Here is a 7,724-nt window from a genome sequence, read left to right on the forward strand (position 1 = left end):
GCCTGCTGAAGTTGTCTTGATGCTCTGTTGCAGTGATTCTCAATTGCAGATAGAACGCACCAAAAAGCATTTCATTCAGCAAGTGGCAGGGTGGGTCACAAGTTCACTTTCCGTTAGGAAAATTCAATGGAAGGTGCAGGAGAGTCATAGCGCGGTGCTCATCAAAGTAAAAGCCTGCAAGAAGTCAGCTTTGGGGAACTTCAAAGCATATGCCAGGGTACCTCAAAGAGAGAAAATCCTCACTTACACACATTCTCACAAAGCTGGCTCTTTCACACACTTTTGATCTTCCATAGCAGAAGTGCACCATTCTTGGAGGCACAGTAATACCAGATCAATAATCAGAGCAGATGAAGCAAGTTCCTGCTCTTTCTCACTGTCCAGTAATCCAATTAATATATGGTCTCTAGCTAGGGGACATATCAGGTATTAAACTGATAAGAACAGATTTTTTTAAAATTAATATTTCTATTTATTTAAAATAATTCAAAGAAATCCAAATGTCCAGGAACAAATGCATTGTCATAGGACTAATTATACCCCATTCCATTCCATTCCACTCTTCTGTTTTCTATCTTGTGAAGGCGTCCTCATCTTCTGTCTTTTTAGCTAATAAAGCATACATATATAAGGCAGCAAGTCGTAAACCAAATCCCTATTTTATTGTCAAATTCTCTTTTTTGAATAGCAATAAACTATGAGCCTTTAATATGGATTCTTTCATACAGTTTATCACTTGCCACAGTCTCTTTGTATTCCTCACTGATAAATCCCTCCACCTCCAATATAATGCCATTCCATAGTGTAGGTGTTTAATCCATGTCATACTTTTTATTAGGGATGTGCACACATTTTTTTTATTTTGGTTCATTTTTCGTTTTGAGGGAATTCAGTGTTTTTGTTTTTGTTTTGGCTCATTTGCCAACCTGAAATAAACATTTGAAAAAGCCCAAAAGAAAAAATAAACCAACATAGGGCCTTTCTAGGATCCCACTGCCACTTTGACCGGGATTTTCCATTCTCGCAGATAATGGTGAATCCCGGCTGTAACGGGGGGGGGGGGGGGTGGGCCTGCGAAAGCCGGCAGCAGTCACACCACTGCGGTGTTATTGCTGCCAGCTTTCACACCCAATAGCGCCACCATGAAAGGTGGCGCTATTGGGCGCGCTACTGGCGGTGATAACGGGTCTTGCCTTATCGCCGTTAGCGAAGTTACCGCTGCATCCGCCTCCTTGCCACCCTGACTCCTCCCCTCCCCTCCCCTGCCCCAACTCCGCCCCCGGCAATCCATCGCAAGCTTACAAAATAACCCCTTTGTGAGGCCTTCCTGGAACCTCGACAGACCTTCCACCTCTACCAAGAAACCAGTGCCTGTTCCTACCTAGCTGGGCTGAGCCAAACTCAGCTGGGGCCTTTCTGGGCCTCCTGCTACTCCCACCCCTGAAATAAGTCTGAACCCTATGTACCCTCTCTGTGGGGATGCAATATATTGGCTGGAGCGACCCCCACTCATTCCTGCCCTAACAGAATCCTTTTAAATATGGCGCTGGCCAGCATTGAGACTGGTGACAAATGTGATGTAAAAATGATGTTGGACTCAAGGCCAGCCAGCACCATTTTCTTGTCTTTCTGATATTCAGGGTTGTTACCCACAGGAACATTGATTAGTATCAAGTTGTAGAGATGTGAATCGTGTCCTCGATCGTCTTAACGATCGATTTCGGCTGGGAGGGGGAGGGAATCGTATTGTTGCCGTTTGGGGGGGTAAAATATCGTGAAAAATCGTAAAATCGTGAGTCGGCACATTAAAACCCCCTAAAACCCACCCCCGACCCTTTAAATTAAATCTCCCACCCTCCCAAACCCCCCCCCAAATGACTTAAATAACCTGGGTGTCCAGCGGCGGTCCGGAACGGCAGCGGTCCGGAACGGGCTCCTGCTATTGAATCTTGTTGTCTTCAGCCGGCGCCATTTTCCAAAATGGCGCCGAAAAATGACGGCGGCCATAGACCAACACGATTCCACGGCAGGAGGTCCTTCCGGACCCCCGCTGGACTTTTGGCAAGTCTTGTGGGGGTCAGGAGGCCCCCCCCAAGCTGGCCAAAAGTTCCTGGAGGTCCAGCGGGGGAAAGGGAGCGATTTCCCGCCGCGAATCGTTTTCCGTACGGAAAATGGCGCCGGCAGGAGATCGACTGCAGGAGGTCGTTCAGCGAGGCGCCGGAACCCTCGCTGAACGACCTCCTGCAGTCGATCTCCTGCCGGCGCCATTTTCCGTACGGAAAACGATTCGCGGCGGGAAATCGCTCCCTGACCCCCGCTGGACCTCCAGGAACTTTTGGCCAGCTTGGGGGGGGCCTCCTGATCCCCACAAGACTTGCCAAAAGTCCAGCGGGGGTCCGGAAGGACCTCCTGCCGTGGAATCGTGTTGGTCTATGGCCGCCGCCATTTTTCGGCGCCATTTTGGAAAATGGCGCCGGCTGAAGACAACAAGATTCAATAGCAGGAGCCCGATCCGGACCGCTGCCGTTCCGGACCGCCGCTGGACACCCAGGTTATTTAAGTCATTTGGGGGGGGTTCGGGAGGGTGGGGGATTTAATTTAAAGGGTTGGGGGTGGGTTTTAGGGGGTTTTAGTGTGCCGGCTCACGATTCTAACGATTTATAACGATAAATCGTTAGAATCTCTATTGTATTGTGTTCCATAACGGTTTAAGACGATATTAAAATTATCGGACGATAATTTTAATCGTCGAAAAACGATTCACATCCCTATCAAGTTGTGTCTTCTGATGTATCATGTTTCCACTGAATCTTCCACTCCTCCCCTTAGTGTTCCCAAAGGCAGCAATATTCTCAACACTTCTTGGAAATCCATCACATTTGTATCTGCAAAGAAGTGGATGCTATTGGCCACATCAGCCTCAGTATTACTACCCTGCAGTTTTGCTTGCCCCATAAACTTGAATGAGAGCAAAATACAAATGCAAATGCAAATTTTTGTTATTTTCCAGGGCAGTGGGCACTTGTTTTGTTTTAAATGAAATGAAATAATGAAATGAAATAAAAATGGCCAATTTTGTTTTGGATTACCCATTTGTTTCAAATAAATGTGCATTCCTATTACCTTCTGACCTATAATATCCTGACTTTACAGAAGGAGAAAGCTGACTGACTATTTGCTAGTATATTAGTATTAAAAAGCTGTTAATCTTCCTGCTCTTTATTCCTTCAGACAGATTGCTAAGTCTTGTGCCAGGACTCTGAAGAACACAAATCAAAATGTACTTGATCCATTTCCTTGCTATTTCATATCTAAATTGCATACTGGGCCCATTTGATGTGGAAGTCGCTGAAAACATGCTGTACATTTCTCAGGGGTGCATAGCACTAGACTACAGATACAATAAGAACATAAGATATTGCCATATTGGGTCAGACCAAGGGTACATCAAGCCCAGCATCCTGTTTCCAACAGTGGCCAATCCAGGCCACAAGTACCTAACAAGTACCCAAACAATGAGTAGATCCCATGCTACTGATGCCAGTAATAGCAGTGGCTATTCCCTAAGTCAACTTGGTTAATAGCAGTTACTGGACTTCTCCTTCAAGAACTTATCCAATCCTTTTTTAAACCCAGCTACACTAACTGCACTAATAACATCTTCTGGCAACAAATTCCAGAGCTTAATTGTGCATTGAGTGAAAAATAATTTTCTCCGATTGGTTTTAAATGTGCTATTTTCTAACTTCATGGAATGCCCTTTAGTCCATCTATTATCAGAAAGAATAAATAATAGTACACAGTATTCAAGGTGTGGTTTCACCATGGAGTGATATAGAGGAATTATGACATTTTCCATTTTATTCACCATTCCCTTCCTAAATATTCCTAACATTCTGTTTGCTTTTTTGACTGCCACAGCACACTGAGCTAATGATTTCAATGTATTATCCACTATGATCCTAAATCTTTTCCACTATTTTTCCTTGCACTAAAGTGTTGCACTGGAGGTGGACCCTAAGGCCGAGGTAGGGTTGACGCAACCCATAGGAAGGGTCCTTCAGGTCCCCACAGTCAGTAGGCAGAGTGGGCTGATGGATGGAGGCCAGCTGGCACTTCACCAATACCAGCTATCGTTCCCCGTGGGTTGAGCCTTTGGGTGCTGGGGATGGCTGGACTTAGGTGGGCCTCCATATGTCATCGTTGATGTATGGATTGAGGTCAGCCCAGAGACAGCAGCAGAGGGATGGTACAGTCTTGTACTGGACGAGGTAGAGTCACGGAGACCCAAAGGACCCAAAGGAGTCTTGTACTGGATGAGGTAGAGTCCCGGAGACCAAAAGGAACAAAGTCAGACAGGGGGCGCCCGAGCAAGAGCAGTCCAAAGCCTGAATAGGCCAAGTCCAGGATGTAGGCTGAAGAGGAGTCGTATAGCAAGCTTGAGTGAGGGTTGGCGGAAATCTGGAAATAGTGGCAAGCAAGGCTGGGATCTAAGCGCGGAGATAGTCAAACATAGTCAGGCAATGCAGAGGTCTGAGTCTGGAGAGAGGCAACAGAGTACTCAGGCAATGTAGAGCTCTGAGTCTGGAGAGAGGCAACAGAGCAGTCAGGCAAAGCAGAAGTCCGAGTTTGGAGATAGTCAGTGATGTGGTCAGGCAAAGCAGAGGTCCAGGCTTGGAGAGAGTCAATGACGTGGTCAGGCAAAGCAGAGTCGAGGTCCGTGAAGGCAATCCGAGGAAGGGTTGAAGAGCAGAAATGCAGGAACATGGAAATCAGGAACAGGAGTCAACAAGGAACAGGAACACAGGAACGAGATGAATCTCTCAGGAGGTAATGAGTACTCGACCAGCGAGGAGACGTGTTGCAAAGGCAAAGCTAGGGAGCGGAGCCTGGGCTTAAGTATTAGTGCTCCGCTGGCGTCATCATCCAGGGTCGCAGCTCGGTTCCCGCCGCGGGCCCTACATAAGCTTCAGTGATGTGCACGTGCGCCTAGGGAGGGGCGCAGCACCGAGTAGCAGCGTCTCTCCGTGGGCCACGCAGAGAGGCCCAACGTACAACAGCAGGAGTGGTAGCTGGACTGGAGATACCAGGGTCTGTAGCTGAGCTGGAGGCACCAGATGTGGCCTGAGGACGGAGCTGGTGGCCCACCGATGCCAGAGATGAGGGACCAGGTGCTGGAGTCACTGGAGAAAGGTGAGGGGGCCATGCCGCGGGTCTGCCATGGATGGCACGCATAACAAAAGTAAAACTTACTGGTCTATAGTTTCTCAGATCACCCCTGGAGCCCTTTTTAAATATTGGTGTTACATTGGCCACCCTCCAGTCTTCAGGTAAATAATGCTGTAACACTCTAACATATATAGATCAAAACAAAAGGCAAATCGTTGGAGACTGCAACATCTGCCTCTACCAAGCAACAGTGAATTCCACTGAGATTCTATTGCAGCTCCCTATAACTTTGCAGCTGACTTTCAAAATGCTTACATTTTTTTCATAAAATTACACTTTCTGCAAGTAGCCTCCACAATGACAAACTGTAAGACCAGAATATTCAAGTTCATCCGCAAAGCGCAAACTCTTTTGTAATCAAGAAAACAGATTCTGACTGTGGTTAGGCGCCGATCATCTCCATATCCTATCATAGAACTTAAACTGCAGTTGAATCTTGAATTTGCTCTGGAAGTTCCCAGCCAATCAACATTTAGATAGTAACTTTAATATCGGTGTGCGGGCACACATGTGCACGTATTCTTCAGTCCGTGCCCAGTGATACAGCTATTTTATAAAATATGCACGTATATGTATGCATGTTACAAAATAACCTGGCTGCATGCACATGTGCACTTAGTTTTAAGTGGGTGTGCACCTGTGCGCAGAAATCTAACTTCTACCGCATAAGTGCAGGGATTTTAATAGGGATATGCGCCAATGCCATTGCCAGTTTTCCCAGTTCATTTCCAGTTCGCCCAGTTAAGGAATAGATCTTCCAAATCCCCCTAGTTTAATAGCCTTCCTTCCCCCTGTTAGCCCTAAACCTTAAAAACCTGCTGATCTGGCTAGATGATTTTTTTTTTTTTACTTACACTTCATCCATAGCAGACGTAAAGTTACGTGGCAAGGAACCCTGGTGATTGCTGGATCACCTAAGTATTTATGGGCAAATTTCAGGTTAAAATCCTGGAATGCCCATATCCTGCCCAGACCACGCCCATGCCCCACCCCTTTTTGAGAAGTTTATATATGTGTGCACAGCGACATTTATGCATGTATCCAGGCAACTTTTAAAATCTGCTTGGTGCATGCAAGCCTGACATATTCGCACATCCCCTAATTTCGGTGCATGTTGGGCTTTTAAAATTCACCTTTTAATGTGCAATTTTCAAAGTGATTTCCACAGATAAAACACATTTTACTGACATATATAGGCTGTCTGAAAATTTCTCAACTTATATGCAGGTAAAAGTGCAGGCGTAATGCCACTACATTTCTAATTTTACCTGCATTCAACAGAGAATAATTGTCTGCTTTGAGAAATTTTTACAAAATTAATATGTATGTTTTGTCTATGCACAGTAGCAGTGAGGGCATACCTGGTTTTTCATAGTTAGCTCTGTTTCTTGTATGAACAGTTTTTATGAACTGGGAGAATCAGTACACTGTGGCCAAAATAATTTGGCTAATTTATAATATAATTTTTTATGCTACACGATATTGCAGTTTTTCACATATATATTTACATGATGCTGATTGTGTATACACCACAGTATGCATTAACCATATATTGGTCAATACAAGGATAGTGATCTGTAGGTGAGGCCAATTATTCTTTATGATGCTTTTTAAATGGATTATAAAATTGTGAACAAAATGAAGGTTAAAGTAGTCAAAACAGAAGATAATCAGGATATGGATTAAAGCAGGGATGGCCAACTCTGATCCTCTAGAGCCACAACAAGGTTCAGTTTTCAAGATATCCATAATAAATATGCCTGAGATGATTTGCATGAACTGCCTTCATTGTATGCAAATCTATCTCATACACATTCATATAGAGATCCTCGAAACCAGATGAGTTTGTGGCTCTTGAAGACAAGAGTTGGCCACCTCAGATTAAGGTTTTGTTCATGAGTTTATCCCTATAGTCAAAGACAGGCAGACCTTAACTATATTATGGATGCAGACAAGGCTGTGGATGTGAGAAGTGAAGGAGATGAAGGAGGCTAACATGATTCCAAGGTAATAGGCCTGGAGGATTCCTGTGATAGAGCTGGGAGAAAAGATGAGCTAAATATTTGGCATGATGAGTTTGAGACAATAGAATGTTACCTCTTGAGAAAATGGCTAACATAAACTGGAGACTAAACTAATGTGAAAAAGACGAGATCAAAGGAAAGATCTAAGTGATATCAGAATAGGATTGAGTTTGGGGACTCCTGTATTAAACCATTAGCCCCAAAAATGGTGAAAAAAATAGAGAGGTTGATTTTTCAAAGGCTTAAACTGCCTAAGGGCTAGATTCATCAAACTATTGCATGTGATAGGAAGAGGGGTGTGTTTCATGGTATTTATCACAAAGTATGCTATCTTAGTGCTTTGCATAGGTATTACCACATAGTGCAATATCTTTTCACACTTTGCAGTAAGTGCCACAATGGTTGTAATTCCTAACTACAACCACTGTGAGTGAGAGAGAGAGAAAGAGAGGGACTAGCTATAAGGCCCTC

The 7,724-nt window shown here is 44.7% G+C and overlaps 1 pseudogene; it reads right to left on the reverse strand.

Moving 5' to 3' along the window:
* Window positions 1–296: 296 nt before the first annotated feature.
* On the reverse strand, window positions 297–476 carry LOC115094746 (annotated as a pseudogene).
* Window positions 477–7,724: the final 7,248 nt, after the last annotated feature.

This window comes from Rhinatrema bivittatum, chromosome 6, assembly GCF_901001135.1.
Source record: "Rhinatrema bivittatum chromosome 6, aRhiBiv1.1, whole genome shotgun sequence".
Classification (NCBI taxonomy): Eukaryota; Metazoa; Chordata; class Amphibia; order Gymnophiona; family Rhinatrematidae; genus Rhinatrema; species Rhinatrema bivittatum.